Below are 18,020 nucleotides of genomic sequence, written 5' to 3'. Positions count from 1 at the left end.
AGGCTACAATGACCCATGATCACACCACTGCACTCCAGCCTGGGTGGCAGAACATGACCCTGTCTCTAATAAAATAAATAAATAAATAAATAAATAAATAAATAAATAAATATTGTTAGAGTTTAAATAATCATAGTCAATGGGATGATTTTTTGTTTTTTTGTTTGTTTTTACCAGACACCCAAAACATTCTGATGTTGATGAGTTGCTTGTGTCATAATTATGAGTCTTTTGGGGCCAACTTAACATCATTATGTACAAAAGGACTGAATGCTCCAGCAAGTGTTACTTTTTCTTGGTTACAGGGTGTATTAGTTCATTTTCAAGCTGCTAATAAAGACATACCTGAGACTGGGTAAATTATGAAGAAAAAGAATTTTAATGGGAGCACAGTTCCACCTGGCCGGGGAGGCTTCAAGCTCACGCCAGAAGGCAAAAGTCACATCTTACATGGCAGCGAGCAAGAAATAAAATGAGAGCCAAGCAGAAAGGGAAACCCCTTATAAAACCATCAGATCTCATGAGACTTATTTACTACCACGAGAACAGTATGTGGGAAACCACCCCCATGATTCATTATCTCTTACTGGGTCCCTCCCAAAACATGTGGGATTTATGGAAGCTACAATTAAACATGAGATTTGAATGGAGACACATCCAAACTATATCACTGGCCCCCCAACCCCGGCAAAGGTCTCTGAAGTGCCCTGGAGAAACTTTCACCGTTGTCATGGTGATTAACATTTGGCTCCTCTTTGCTTATACAAATTTCTGCAGAGGGCTTGATTTTTTTTCCCAGAAAATGGGTTTTCTTTTCTTCAGCATCATTAGGCTGCAAATTTTCCAAACTTTTATGCTTTGTCACCTTTTGAATGCATTGCTGCTTATAAATTTTTCCACCATATACCCTAAGTCATCTCTCTCAAGTTCAAATTTCCACAGATTTCTAGGGCAGGGGCAAAGTACTGCCAGTCTCTTTGCATAGCAAGAGGGACCTTTACTCCAGTTCCCAACAAGTTCCTCATCTCCATCTGAGACCATCTCAGCCTGGATTTCATTGTCCCCATCATTATCAGCATTTTGGTCAAAGCTATTCAACAAGTCACTAGGAAGTTCCAAACTTTCCCACATTTTTCTATCCACTTCTGAGCCTTCCAAATGGTTCCAACCTCTGCCTGTTACCCAATTCCAAAGTTGTTTCCCTATTTTTGGTTATCTTCACAGCAGTACCCTACTACCCAGTATCAGTTTACTGTATTATTCCATTTTCATGCTACTGATAAAGACATGCCTGAGACTGGGTAATTTATAAAGAAAAAGAGGTTTAATGGACTCACAGTTCCACATGCCTATGGAGACTTCACAGTCGTGGTGGAAGGCAAAAGGCATGTCTTACAGGGTGGAAGGCAAAAAGAGAAAATGAGAGCCAATCGAAAACAAAACCCCTTATAAAACCATCAGATTTTGTGACACTTATTCACTACCATTAGAACAGTATGGGGTAAACCCGTCCTGTGATTCAATTATCTCCCACCATGTCCCTCTCACAACATGTAGGTAGGAATTATGGGAGCTACAATGAAAGATGAGATTTGAATGGGGACACAGCCAAACCATATCACAGGTATACAATCAAGGACCTCATAAACTGATGCCTTTGAATAACAATTTCAGAAAATCATAAATAACTTGAAGGCTAAATATCAGGCTTTAAGAAAGACCTGTATCAACCTTCCACAAGAGAATACTATCAAAATTTATTTGTCAACATCATAGAGTTAAAACTCAAATCTGATTATTCATATATAATACAATAGTTCTTGATGAAAAGTCAAGGAGGCCAAAATACTTATTTGATTAAAAGTGTCTGTCTTTTTTTAAGGTCTCTAAATGAAATATAAAGTCATTTTCAATTTCAGCTTGCTCAAATACCACTCTACACTCGTTACAAAATCTCAATTCTAAACCTATGTACTTTTCTTTATTCCTTTGCATGTGTGATGCTTCTCCCCACATAGAATTGTATATATTTCCTTCCCATCTCCTCCTTTTTGGACTAGATGAAACTTACTTATTCTTCAGATTACACTTCAATCAAAAATTTTCCAGGGAAGCCTTTCTTCGTCTCTCTTAATCCCTTGGTCCCACAGTGAAGAATTACTTCCTGTGTTACATGCCTCTATGCCTTCTCTTTTTTACATCCCAGGCTGTTACCTTCTATAGCTATATAACAGGGACCAGTAAGTAGGTTATTATTATATGAATTTTCTTTTATGCTTTCCCTCTTTCATTTGTCCCAGTGTTCCTTGGTGCTCATAAATCAGGTCAGGTAGATGGACCTTCAAGAATCTCCACAAAACATAAGAGTACGTCAAGCTGGAGACCAAATGTATACATGGTTACATCTCATTGGCTGTCAGGACTGGTGAGACAAATCAAGGACCATTTGCAATGACTGATGCCGAGGAATGAGAATGCAGCCTTCCCATGACACTGTCTAAGCATCTATTCAAAGGGGAGAAAGTAGGACCTAAAAGTTTGAAATTTATTTAGGACTATATATGACATTTCATTAACCAGATTTATCCAGATATGAGTTGCTCATTTTTGTGCATTAGAACCAATGGAGAATTTATAGACAAATACATACAATCATAGAAAAATTAAGAAAATTGCATTTTTACATTCCTTATTTATTATTTTAAAAATTTATATACCTTAGATATATATGTGTGATTTTTTATCAATGTCTGTCTTCCTTACCAGTATATAAAACTTCGTAGGGAAACAACATTTTCTTCCTTTAAATTTTATCTCCTTCAACCTGCATTTTTAGCAGAGCACCTTACACACCATAGAAGCTAAGTAACCACTGAATAAATATGTCATAAATATGGAGTAAAATTATAATAATATATATCATTTGCATATAAATATTATATATGTTATAAACATAATATATGTTATATAATTAAAGTATATTTATTGGAATTTTTTATTGTCAAAAATTCATGCAAATTTGATACTTCCAGAATTCATTTTAAGTTAATATTGGGATAGAGATGCACCTTCATTCATTTCATGTGGTTATTAATTGACACAATACTATACAATTATGCATTGCATAAGGACATTTTCACCAGCAATGGACTAAATATATGACAGGGGTCCCATAAGATTATAATGCCATCTTTCTATTGTAGCTTTTCTATGTTTAGATATGATTAGATACACAAATACCACTGTGTTACAATTGCCCACATGCTATACAGGTTTGTAGCCTAGGGGTAATAGGTTATACCATAGCATCTAGGTATTTATTAGGCTGTAACATCTAGGTTTCTGTTAGTACACTCTATGATGTTCACACAAGAATAAATTTGCCTATGGACACATTTCTCAGAAAGTAGCCCTAAGGATAAGTGATGGAGTGATGCATGGGTGTATATTAGAGAATTAATAGTAGTCTCACATTTTACAAATCCATCTGATATTTCATTTTTGTTACTGCATCACACAAAAATATCTGGATGGATGTTCAACAATTTAAAGAGTATTTTGGATGTGGTTTAGTGTGAATTACAGTGTGTGTATGTGATAGAAAATTCAGTTTTAAAAGAGCAAAGGAAATTCAATGGAAAAAAGATAATATTTTCAATAAATGGTGCTGGAATAACTGAACATGCACATGCAAGTAATAAATCTGATCAGAAACTTTAAACTTTTCAGAAAAATTAACTCAAAATGGATTACAGGCCTGAATTTAAAATGCAAAATTATAAAGATTCTATATTCTATTTGGAAGGCAGAACAGAAGAAAATCTAAAAAACCTTGGGTATGATGATGACTCTTTCAATACATTCAAAAGCACAATCCATGAAAGAAAAATAAAATGATAATTTGGACTTAATCAAAATTAAAAATCTACTCTCTGCGAAAGACGGTGTCAGGAGAATAATAAGACAAACCACAGACTGAAAGAAAATTCTTGCAAAACACATAACTGATAAATGACCGTTATGAAAAATTTACAAAGAACACTCAAAACTCAACAAGAAAACAAACACAAAAATTTGTAATGGATGGTATGATTTGACTCTGTCTCCACTCAAATCTCATCTTGAAATGTATTTATCAAAATCCCCACTTGTCATGGGAGGAACCTGGTGGGAGGTAATTGAATCATGGGGGTGGTTACTTCCATGCTGTTCTCGTGATAGTGAGTGAGTTCTCATGAGATCTGATGATTTTACAAGGGGCTTTCCCTTCACTTCACTCTGCACTTCTCCTTGCTGCCACCATGTGAAGAAGGATGTGTTTGCTGCCCCTTCTGCCATGATTGTAAGTTTCCTGAGGCCTCTCCAGTCATGCTGAACTGTGAGTCAATTAAATCTCTTTCCTTTGTAAATTGCCAGTCTTGGGTATGTCTTTATTTGCAGCGTGAGAATGCACTAATACAATGGAGAAAATATATGAACAATTTACCAAAAAAGATACACAGATGAGAAATAAGTATATGAAAAGATTCTCAACATCATATGTCATTAGGGAGTTGTAAATTAAAGGAATGTTATATGACTATCCATTAAATGGCTGAAATGTGAAGCACTGAGAATGGCAAATGTTGGTGGGGATGTGCAACAACAAGAGCTCTCATTCATTGCTGGTGGGAATACAAAATGGTACAGCTCTTTCGGAGACATACTGGTAGTTTCTTACAAAGCTAAATATACTCTCACCACACAATCCAAGAATCATGCTCCTGAGTATTCCAATGGGATGGAAATTGATTTTCTCAAAACCCTTCACACAAGTGTTTCTAGCCTTTTTATTTATAATTGCCTGAATTTGGCAAAAACCAAGATGCTCCCAACAATAGATGAATGAACAAACAAACTGTGATATATCCATGCCATGGCATATTATTTAGTGTTGAAAAGAAATATAATATCAAGTCATCAAAAGACAAGGAAGAAACTTAAATGTATATTGCTAAGTGGAAGAAGTAAATCTGAAAAGCCTGCATACTGCGTGATCCCAATTATATGACATTTGGAATAGGGAAAACAGTAAAAATAGCAATGGTTGCCAGTGTTTTGGAAAGATGGAGGTAACAGTGACTACGTAGAGCACAGGGGCTTTTTAGGGTGATGGAACTATGTTTATGGTACTGTAATAGTGGATACATGTTATTATACATTTATCAAAAGAACACCATGGACTACAGTTAATACTAGTATATCAGTACTGGTTTATAAATTGTAACAAATGTACAACTCTAATGTAAGATATTAATAATAAAGAAGTCTGTTGGGGTGGGTTGACAGGTGAAGGGAAGAAGGCGGGTATGGAAGAACTCTCTGTACTTTCTGCTCAATTTTTTATAAATCTAAAACTGCTTTAAAAATAAAGTTAGTTAATTTAAAAAATTTACTTTGAAGAACCTTGCTTAAGGATGAACTTCTTAAAAAAATAAGCACAACAGATTCTATCCAGATCCATTTCTGCTACTTCCACTGATGTGCCTTGGGTAAATCATTTTATCACTTTTGTCTCAGTTTTCTATCTACAAAATGGAGTGATGCTACCACCGCATAAAGTGATTTAGGACTACAACTGGAACAGGGTCTGGCATGCAGTAAGTTTATTATTTTCAGCACAACAATTATCCATGAGAAAAACTGAAACTGAAGTAGAACAAGAAGGTGACAAGAGAAATGTGTCATAGGTATGAGATTATATGACCAGACAACACAATCCTGTTTTAAGTCCCACACTGAGCAATTGTGATATTGAACAGTCATTAGACTGGAAAGCATTCCTTTGTGATTGATTAATTTCTCACATGGGCACGTATGTTAATTTTGTCTATAAAGACTATTGATTCACCCAATCAATTTTGTGAAGATCATCAAGTAATGTTAACCACAGGCATCTATTCAAAACTTTTATTTTCTAGGCACTGTTCTAAGAGTTTTGCATCTTACATAATTTGCACATAAACTCTTAAATAGGTACTACAATTCTTCTCATTTGATAAATGAGGAAACTGAGGTTAATTGACTTAACTTCTCATGGCACACTGCAAATGAGTAGAAAACCTGAAACTTGAAAATAAGCAGCCTGATTCTAAAACCCAAATTTTGACATGCTGTCAGCTTTATAATACATGCATTATATATATGTGCTTATCTTTGTTTCTTGTTCTATATTAAGATTTGAATTTGGCTCCACAATTTATTCATTTTGTTCTCTTAAGCATCTTTATTGGCCTCTATGGAGAGAATATTAATATCACAAGATTTTGAAAGGATTAAATAGGCAAATGCATATAAATTACTTTTAATAGTCCTTGAAGTAAAGCACGTACATCAAACATGTTATCTTTTGTTATAATTGAAACTATTTGTTAATTATTTTGTTATTTCAATATTATTACTGGCTATGCCAATAGCAACTTTTAGAATTTTTATAACTTTATTACATATTTATATTAAACTATTTTGTAGAATATGAATAATATTTATAAATGTTTTATCATAGCCAATAACGATTCCTACTTTACCGTAAAGATAGATCTAGGATCATTAACTAGAAGATTTTTAGTGGAGCAGTTCTATCATTGAAGAGTAAGGGATAACACTGAATTTGACACAGTGACTTTTCTGTAGAAGGCTCTCCATAAATATTTCACAAATGAATTAATAGCATTCATTGCAGTACTGCCCTCCTAGAGAACAAGCATAGCAAATGACAACACTAGCCCTAATGCCATGGTTAACCACAAACACAGGAGGAAACTCAGCTCGACTGAACAAATATAACACACTTAAACCTAAAACACTTGGTAAAGTCATAAATCTTACAAAGGTCCAAAGGAGTTTCTAGGAAAAAATCTTTGTCAGTGGAAGATTAACAGAGAAGGTAAGACTTACGTTTAGATTTCATAGTTTAATAGAATTTATTGAGGAGAAAGTATTCTATTTATCAAGTCATGTGTATTATAAATGCAAGAATTACCACTTAGTGCTAGGGTTAGAGTAGTAAATTAGTAATTATTAAATATTCTTTTTTCCATATGAAGATTTATTGAACATATTACATAAACCTCATGTAGCTATATGCAAATTTATATACATCTAGTAACCTAGTAATGTTTTATGCAACCATTTCTGTGATAATGCTACCTAACAGACCACTGCAAAATTCAGTGACTTGAATGACACACCTGGCCTGACTAGAACGGATTATAGTTAAGCCAGTCTTGGCTAGGCTCTACTGGGTGGATATACTTCGAGATGCAAGTCAACCAGCATAAAGTGGGTTAGGTTCAGGCCTACTTCAATTTTCTCTTATCCACATTAGACCAGTGGCTACTCAGGACAAATTCTCCTTATGGTGAATTGACAGAAGATCCAGAGGCCAGTGCAAACAAAGGCTTCTGCTTCTTTTACATCCAGTAACTTTCCATTGGTCAAAGTAAGTCATGTGGTCAATCCTAACTATAAAGGATTGTACATAATGTGCTCAAACTCTCCAGTGCAACATAAGAGGAATGCATTTTGTTCAGGGAACCATAAATGCACATATACTGTCATTTTGAAGAAAAAAGAAACATTGCCAGTCTTCCTGGGGAAAGAATAATTAACTCTAAGCCAAAAATTATGCAAAGCAGTTAGTCATCTGAATAAGAGAGATTAGAGACATTGGATAAATTTGAGTCCCAGAAGTAAAATGAAATGTGTTACTCAAGGAAGAAAATTTGGGGCTTTGCCTGACTGGGAATAGACACTCATAAGAATTAAAACACAAAGCCAAAGAGTCAGGCAAAGAAACCATGGACTAATAATTATTTGGACTTCAATGTTAGGGTAGTAAGACCCCAATCTTGGGATTCTTCCTAAGCTGAAATGTACATATTTTCTATACCTTCTATGTAAAATTATACTTACCTATGTGAATATGTTTTTAACTTCAAAAATCATGCTGATTTTGTAATAGACATATTTTTACTGCATGCAGTTGGCACAATTTTGAGATAATTCTCATGGCCCACATTTATTTGCAATTATCTCCCCTTGAGTGTGGTGGGACATGGAACCTGCTTCTAAACAATAGAACATGACAAAGGTGAAGGGATTTTGATGACATAACTAATCAATTAGTTGACTTTAAGTTAATAAAAAGACCAATGTGGGTGGGCCTGCCTAATCATGTGAGCTATTTTAACAGTGGTCTAAAGGTCGGAATTGGAAGGAAAACACCAGTGTCTGTTTCTCTCTTTCTCTCTCCCTTTTTCTGGCTTTGAAGTAGCAACTTTAAATGAATTCTATAGCTTCAAGGAAATGAGTGCTGCTGACAACAAACTGATCCTTCCCTAACTGAGCCTCCAGATGAGAACACAACATGTCCGACACCTTGAATTCAACTTTCCTGAGAGCTGAGCAGAAGTCCCAGAGAAGCCTAGCTCTTGACTCATGGAAACTGTGAGATAAAAATGTAACAAAGAGAAAAATAATAAACTAAAATAAAGTAAAATTATATCTTAAGTCTGTGTGTTTGTGATAGTTCGTTACATAGCAATAGAAAACAGACACGTTGCATTAAAATTAAAAAGCATGGATGATACTACGATTCCATAAACATTTTGTAATGAGCCTCAGATAGAAGGAAACATTCCATCTGGGGATCATGTGCACAAGGCGAGAACCTGTCCATGGTTTTAGAGCAAAACTTGGATGGTTATTCTGTGTACCTAGTGAGGCTACTTGATCTTTTCAAATGTGCCCTGAATATAATTACTTTACTGTAATTTTACTGATGTAAAAATTAATTCACACTCAAAATGACATAAGGCAAAAACCTTATTATTTGCCAACATACAAATTGATTTTATTATTTTTATTAACATATTTAATATCAAGACCCTTATATTTTTTTGTGTCAAAAGCTATTTGAATACAATGTAACAGAAGAAAAATATTTCAACGTACATCAGATATATTAACAGGAAAAAGTTGAAGTGTTAAAGATTGGTGGGTTTGTTTTCCTAATATACTTTAAATATCGTGTCACTGGTCACATTTCTTGGGGGCAGACTCAAAGACAAAAATGTGGATGCAGGAAGTGTATTCTAGACTGCTCTCCGAATCAAAGCCTCTAGGAAAAAGGGAAGAAAGTAGAATTGATTGGGCAAGGCAAGAAAGTGTTCTGTAATGCATTCTCAACCGGAACCTCAGTTGGTCTTCTGATAAGTTCTGAAGCTGAGGCGATCCTTCAAAGATGTACTGAATTTGGGCCAACTGTCTAAGCCTTTATATCCCTTACAGAGAACATTCACTGGGTGCTGGTTACACAGAAAAGAGGAATAGCAACTCTCTTAGGTTGCAAACAATTCCTGGAAAAGGCTGTCAATGGAGGCCTGACATCTGGCAACACTCCTAGCAGCTGAGGGAGAAGTTCTTTAGTTCTAAAAGAGGACTGGATGGAGCATCAGCATGTTCCTGATACTGATTTGATATTTTATCTCAGTTCAGGCTAAATACATTAAGCTGGAAATCAGGAGTAGAAGGTAAATCAGTGACCATTTTCTTACTTTCCTAAACAAGAATATACTAAATTACTTTGCCTTTCTTTTGTTTTTCCCACATGTAAAATGAGGATAATAGGAGTTGTGTCCCTAATAACCTCATGGGACTATTCCTTGAATTAGAATGGTGAGTGGGTAGGGGTGGTACAAATAGATGAAAACATCTTTAAAGTTCTTTCAGGAAGATGTATATATTAAAATTATGCTGAAGTTCATAGTAAATTGCTATCAAAATGATATATTTGAAAACATAGAAACTGCTTCTGACAAAGCTACTTGTAATTGGGAATTAAGCCTTTCATGACATTGTCACGTTTGGATCTATCTTAAGTCCTGGACAGTCTTGTGATAGTGAATACTTTTATTGATCTCTGGACCCTAAATAAAAGAAAATTCAATGGAAGCCATAGAATTTCTAGTGGGGCAGTCGCAGAGCCAGTGATTAAGAGCCTGGTCTTTCACCTAAGCATTACAATTCTGCCCTGAGAAGCTTAACACCTCACCTAAAGACTCAGGCAAGTCCCAAGTGACTGTGAGCGGACATCATAAACACATGTCCAAATTAAACAAAGAAAAAAAAAGTAAAATTGGGGGAAAATTTTACAAGAAAGTTTTGAGTTTGGTGTAAAGAACAAGGAAAAGCTTAATGAAATCATTTTTAAAAGTCTTTAAAGAGAAGAAACACAACAAAACACAACTCTGTTTTAACTGAAGATTAGGCCACAAGAGGCGAGCTCAATTGTGTCCAGATAAAGTACTATCATCTTTACTTTAATGAACTCTGTACTGACAAGTCTTTTATGACAAATTTTGTGCTCTAGCAGCAACTTCAAATCTATATGAGATTTGGAGCTTCATTTAAAAAGTCATATCTGGCTCTGTCATGCGTGTGTGACAAGTTCACTCAGTCCTCATCTGGGTCACTAAATGGGGATCCCATGATAGAGAAAACCGACATTCCATCCATCTTGCTTTGCATGAGTGCGCCTCTGTCAGTGAAACTACATAACAGTGTTAGTTTTATATACTTTCAAGAACAGCAGACCTGAATTGGCTTCCAATAGTCCAAACAGAAGGATCTTGCAAGTGTCAATTTAGAATACATTCGGTCCCCTTAACCAAAAAGCAAAAACTAAGCCAACAATTTCTCCAACCCCATAGCATACAATTTTTCAGAGTTCTTGTATACATCTTTGTTTCAAAAGGAAAGATTAATTGCTCTTCCTTGTTTGAAACAAGACAAAAACCATATCATGTAGACAGTAAAGAGAGTTTATTGTGCAGTTAATTAAATTTTATTAACATTTTACTTCAATTATTTCCTCAAAGAAATTACATAAAAATTTGCCAGCAGTTTAAAATGGAAAAGATTTCATCTTAGAGGTGTAGCAGTCTTTTGCGCAATTTTATGTTTTTTTCCTATCTTTGTTTTCATTTGTTACGTGGGTTATTTGATTTTCCTTTAAGCAATGTGAAAAAAAAAAACCTGTGGCCTTTCTGTTTTCTTGTAAGACCTGAGACATCTCACGATTAGTGAAAAAGTTGTATTCCTAGAACTCCTCAAAAATATTCTTCGGTTTTTAAAAAAAGTCAAGTTGCTGTAAGTAATTTTAAAATAATATGCAAGTCAAATTAAAAGTGGTCTTGTCATTTATACAACAAAAGTGAGGCATGCACATAATTTTTAAAAAGGCATCATGAAGTCTCTTACGTGTTGCTTCATCTTTATGGTGCATAGGAAAGTCTTATGAAACTGCTTAGACCTTATGAAGCTTGGAAGTAATAAAGAGAATAACCCGAGTCTGTTCAACTGTAAATGCTTATTAAAGATGAGCTTAGAATGGATTGTAAAGTTACTGGCTTCAAATAGCAATAAAAAGAACAATAATTGAAAAGGATAGAATGACAAGCTGGACTTTACTATTATAAAAAACAAATGTAACCACTGTATACAAAAGGACAAGGCTGCAATGTCTGAAACTTCGAAATACCATTTAGGAGTCATATTTTTCCCCTAAGATTTTCTTCAACACACATTTTGTGAGAATTCTTTCTGACCTCTTGTCCATAGAGATGCTGGTATCTGTAGAGGAAATTGTATAGAAAGCATCCCCTTGAAATGAAGGAACAACTTACATTTGCCCTTCACTGATATAAACTATATTGAAAACAACTTATGTTGCTCAGCAACAGTTAATATACCAAAATAAAACACCACCCTCCACCTGGCTCTTAAAAGCAACAAAATTGAATTTCTTAACATGGCTTCTGATATCTATTTAGTTTAGATTAAATATAGGTTAAAGTGTAATCTTTCTGTAATCTGATCACAGATTCCAACAAATAAGATAGCTAGGGGCAGGACATGAAATAGAAAATTCCAAATTGTTTTAAGCATGTTTGTATCTAGACTGTGAAGCAGAGTCCCCAGTGGCTTCCAGTGCCAGCCTTGCATCTTCCAAAGGATGTGGTATCTCTGAGTGAACTCCCTCTGAACTCCACTTGTCAAAATAATGGCGAAATAACCACATCACGTAAACAAAACAAAACAAGAGGCTGGATTGCTGCTATTGTTAGCATCATTAAAAATTAAGGATGGCTGATTTCGAGCAAATATTTAATGCTGACGATTCCATTCTTTGTAATGTTTTTCTCTAAAACGTAGAGTTGTTTTTTCAAAATATTTTAAAGCTGTTACTTTACTTTCATAAATCATATTTTATTTCCTTTTTATATTGTTAAATTTTTGTTTTACCTCACAGATTATTTTATTTATGAGATTTGAGATCCCATTTAAGCATGTCACATTATAACGTACAACATATAACCTGTTGTAAAACAGGAAAGCAATTCTTTCTCCTTCAAATATCGATTAGAAGTTATATAAGTGTTAAAATAACAAAATAAATACATACTAAATGTGTATGAAACTTCTAATGATTCTGAGGTATCAAAAAAGCATATATTACTTAGGCGAAACATTGAAACAAGTTTTCCATCTAAATCTATAAGGAAGCATATTGAAAATGCAGAAAAAAAAACCCTTTATCTCAGAAGTTAGTTTTGAAGTCCTCTTGCTTATAATTTGATTTGCAAAACCCCCATGTACAAGCCCTATTATTGGTCCTATTTTGTGAATAAAAGTAAAATTTGAGTCAGCTCTGACACTGTAGAACAGGTGCTCCATGTCAAGTTTTAAGTTTCTATTCTAATTCCATCAAATATGAATAGTTTATACCTGCTATGGTATTCATACCAGCAAAGGCAAATGTTAGAGTCAAACGGACATTTTTATTTTGACAAGAGAAAAGCCTACAGTCAATGGGATGAAAATACAGTCCTGGAATGTATAGAGTTTATATGATCGGTGTTGAATTCTGGGGCGAGTTAGCAGCCTCTCAACAGCTGTATGTATAGTCATGTGATTGACCCTTCTGATGTCTTTTTGGCCTGCAGTGCTAAAAAATAATTCCCAAGGAATCACAGGTGTTAGAAGTGATGCTATAAAAGTAACAGTTACTAAAGTGATGATAGACTATACATGTTTTTTTCTTAGAATATCATCAATTTTTGGCTGAATCAATGTCTTTGCTTCAGATTCCGTTCTCCAGTGTTTTTCAATTTACAAATTGTCCTCTCCTTGTTCTGCCTTTTTATTTTGCGCATCCCATTTCCCCTTCTTAGAATTTTCTTCCTCTACCTTAGTTCAGGTAAAACCCTGCTTATACGTCTTTCCTGAAGTTGGATGTTCCTTTGCTAGGAAGCTATTTACATAACCACGTCCATTTCAGGTCAAAGTAGGTGCTGCTTCCTGTACTTCTGGAGCAGCACACCCTTCTCCAATCAGAGTGTTTATTAGTTGGTGTCATTTGAGCACCTAAACACCATCTATCTTATTGATTGCTGTTTTTCTCTCTGCACACAATACTGTGTCTGGCAGGTAGTAGATTCTTGACTAAGTAAAAGTCAATATTCACAGTCTCGTATCTTAACACTCCCTCATTTGTGCTACTTACCCCAGTCATTTGGAACCATTTGCCATCCTTCTACTTTTTCATGTTGTCTCGTATCTTTGCACCATAACTCCTTCTACTCAGAATTGCCTTCCGTCATTCATCCTCTACCCCCCTAAGCTGGCTAGTTTTTACTATCCTTCAAGATTCAACTTAGCCCTCACCTCATCTGGGAAGCTGCCTATGACCATAACCAACCTACTTTTGACATAAAAGAGCATTGTCTTTATAGCAGCATGATTTATAGTCCTTTGGGTATATAGCCAGTAATGGGATGGCTGGGTCAAATGGTATTTCTAGTTCTAGATCCCTGAGGAATCGCCACACTGACTTCCACAATGGTTGAACTAGTTTACAGTCCCACCAACAGTGTAAAAGTGTTCCTATTTCTCCACATCCTCTCCAGCACCTGTTGTTTCCTGACTTTTTAATGATTGCCATTCTAACTGGTGTGAGATGATATCTCATAGTGGTTTTGATTTGCATTTCTCTGATGGCCAGTGATGATGAGCATTTTTTCATGTGTTTTTTGGCTGCATAAATGTCTTCTTTTGAGAAGTGTCTGTTCATGTCCTTCGCCCACTTTTTGATGGGGTTGTTTGTTTTTTTCTTGTAAATTTGTTTGAGTTCATTGTAGATTCTGGATATTAGCCCTTTGTCAGATGAGTAGGTTGCGAAAATTTTCTCCCATTTTGTAGGTTGCCTGTTCACTCTGATGGTAGTTTCTATTGCTGTGCAGAAGCTCTTTAGTTTAATTAGATCCCATTTGTCAAACTAGAAATACCATTTGACCCAGCCATCCCATTACTGGGTATATACCCAAAGGACTATAAATCATGCTGCTATAAAGACACATGCACACGTATGTTTATTGCGGCATTATTCACAATAGCAAAGACTTGGAACCAACCCAAATGTCCATCAATGATAGACTGGATTAAGAAAATGTGGCACATATACACCATGGAATACTATGCAGCCATAAAAAATGATGAGTTCATGTCCTTTGTAGGGACATGGATGAAATTGGAAACCATCATTCTCAGTAAACTATCGCAAGAACAAAAAACCAAACACCACATATTCTCACTCATAGGTGGGAATTGAACAATGAGATCACATGGACACAGGAAAGGGAATATCACACTCTGGGGACTGTTGTGGGGTGGGGGAAGGGGGGAGGGATAGCATTGGGAGATATACCTAATGCTAGATGACGAGTTAGTGGGTGCAGCGCACCAGCATGGCACATGTATACATATGTAACTAACCTGCACAATGTGCACATGTACCCTAAAACTTAAAGTATAATAATAATAATAAAAAAATAAGTAAATAAGTATTAGTAAATAAATAAATAAAAAGGAAGCTGGGAAAAAAAAAGAGCATTGTCTCAGTCTGCTCCTGGAATTCTCATTCAAATTTCATATAGATAGAACTGTGCTGAAATTATCCTAAATTTTGTACTCCCCAATTTGATTAAAATATCTTAAAGGCAAAGGTGCTGACTGACTTCATTATATCTTATACCCCATATCTATCTATATTATTCTATACTCATGGAAGATATTCAAGTACATAGAAGATGTTCCAAGGTGTTTACTCAGATTTAAAAAGTCTGAGCCCAGGCTCCACAGTGCCCTTCTTGTATAATCTTTGTTAAGTTACTTAACATTTCTGAATTTTAGTTTTGTTATCTTTGAAATGGGAGCTGTAATACTTGTTATATCTATAAATGGACAGTTTCCTTTTCCATGACATAACGTTTCCAAGTGGAAAGATTTCAGCTGGAATAGAATAATTCTTCTCTCTGTATGCCTTACTCGCCGATACCTGTGAAAGAGGAGTGACTTTTCTGGGTGGTAAGCTTGGGGTTGTATTTATCTTATTAGTCTATACACTACAGAGTGTATATTCTCTATACTACACTAAAAGACCTCCCTGCAATTCTCCATATTGCCTGTGACTATGTCGATAAGATGTTTAACACCCCACCATCAACATTAGACAGATCAACGAGACAGAAAGTTCACAAGGATATCCAGGAATTGAACTCAGCTCTGCACCAAGCGGACCTAATAGACATCTACAGAACTCTCCACCCCAAATCAACAGAATATACATTCTTTTCAGCACCACACCACACCTATTCCAAAATTGACCACATAGTTGGAAGTAAAGCTCTCCACAGAAAATGTAAAAGAACAGAAATTATAACAAACTGTCTCTCAGACCACAGTGCAATCAAACTAGAACTCAGGATTAAGAAACTCACTCAAAACAGCTCAACTACATGGAAACTGAACAACTTGCTCCTGTATGACTACTGGGTACATAACGAAATGAAGGCAGAAATAAAGATGTTCTTTGAAACCAACGAGAACAAAGACACAACATACCAGAATCTCTGGGACACATTCAAAACAGTGTGTAGAGGGAAATTTATAACACTAAATACCCACAAGAGAAAGCAGGAAAGATAAAAAACTGACACCCTAACATCACAATTAAAAGAACTAGAGAAGCAAGAGCAAACACATTCAAAAGCTAGCAGAAGACAAGAAATAACTAAGATCAGAGCAGAACTGAAGGAAATAGAGACACAAAAAACCCTTCAAAAAATCAATGAATCCAGGAGCTGGTTTTTTGAAAAGATCAACAAAATTGATAGACCTCTAGCAAGACTAATAAAGAAGAAAAGAGAGAAGAATCAAATACACAATAAAAAATGACAAAGGGGATATCACCACCAATCCCATAGAAATACAAACTACCATCAGAGAATACTATAAACACCTCTACACAAATAAACTAGGAAATCTAGAAGAAATGGATAAATTCCTCCACACATACACTCTCCCAAGACTAAACCAGGAAGAAGTTGAATCTCTGTATAGACCAATAACAGGCTCTGAAATTGAGGCAATAATTAATAGCTTACCAACCAAAAAAAGTCCAGGATCAGATGGATTCACAGCCGAATTCTACCAGAGGTACAAGGAGGAACTGGTACCATTCCTTCTGAAACTAGTCTAATCAATAGAAAAAGAGGGAATCCTCCCCAACTCATTTTATGAGGCCAGCATCATCCTGATACCAAAGCCTGGCAGAGACACAACCAAAAAAGGGAATTTTAGACCAATATCCTTGATGAACATTGATGCAAAAATCCTCAATAAAATACTGGCAAACCGAATCCAGCAACACATCAAAAAGCTTATCCACCATCATCAAGTGGGCTTCATCCCTGGGATGCAAGGCTGGTTCAACATATGAAAATCAATAAACATAATCCAGCATATAAACAGAACCAAAGACAAAAACCACATTATTATCTCAATAGATGCAGAAAAGGCCTTTGACAAAATTCAACAACCCTTCATGCTAAAAACTCTCAATAAATTAGGTATTGATGGGACGTATCTCAAAATAATAAGAGCTACCTATGACAAACCCACAGCCAATATCGTACTGAATGGACAAAAACTGAAAGCATTCCCTTTGAAAACTGGCACAAGACAGGGAGGCCCTCTCTCACCATTCCTATTCAACATAGTGTTGGAAGTTCTGGCCAGGGCAGTCAGTCAGGAGAAGGAAATAAAGGGCATTCAATTAGGAAAAGAGGAGGTCAAATTTTCCCTGTTTGCAGATGACATGATTGTATATCTAGAAAACCCCATCATCTCAGCCCAAAATCTACTTAAGCTGATAAGCAACTTCAGCAAAGTCTCAGGATACAAAATCAATGCGCAAAAATCACAAGCATTCTTATACACCAATAACAGACAAACAGAGAGCCAAATCATGAGTGAAATCCCATTCACAATTGCTTCAAAGAGAATAAAATACCTAGGAATCCAACTTACAAGGGATGTGAAAGACCTCTTCAAGGAGAACTACAAACCACTGCTCAATGAAGTAAAAGAGGATACAAACAAATGGAAGAACCTTCCATGCTCATGGGTAGGAAGAATAAATATCGTGAAAATGGCCATACTGTCCAAGGTAATTTATAGATTCAATGTCATCCCCATCAAGCTACCAATGACTTTCTTCACAGAATTGGAAAAAACTACTTTAAAGTTCATATAGAACCAAAAAAGAGCCCGTGTCGTCAAGTCAATCCTAACCCAAAAGAACAAAGCTGGAGGCATCATGCTACCTGACTTCAAACTATACTACAAGGCTACAGTAACCAAAACAGCATGGTACTGGTACCAAAACAGAGATATAGACCAGTGGAACAGAACAGAGCCCTCAGAAATAATGCCGCGTATCTACAACTATCTGATCTTTGACAAATCTGACAAAAACAAGCAATGGGGAAAGGATTCCCTATTTAATAAATGGTTCTGGGAAAACTGGCTAGCCATATGGAGAAAGCTGAAACTGGATCCCTTCCTTACACCTTATACAA

This window comes from Gorilla gorilla, chromosome 14 (genome assembly GCF_029281585.2).
Source record: "Gorilla gorilla gorilla isolate KB3781 chromosome 14, NHGRI_mGorGor1-v2.1_pri, whole genome shotgun sequence".
Lineage (NCBI taxonomy): Eukaryota > Metazoa > Chordata > Mammalia > Primates > Hominidae > Gorilla > Gorilla gorilla.
This window is presented reverse-complemented; position numbering follows the sequence as displayed.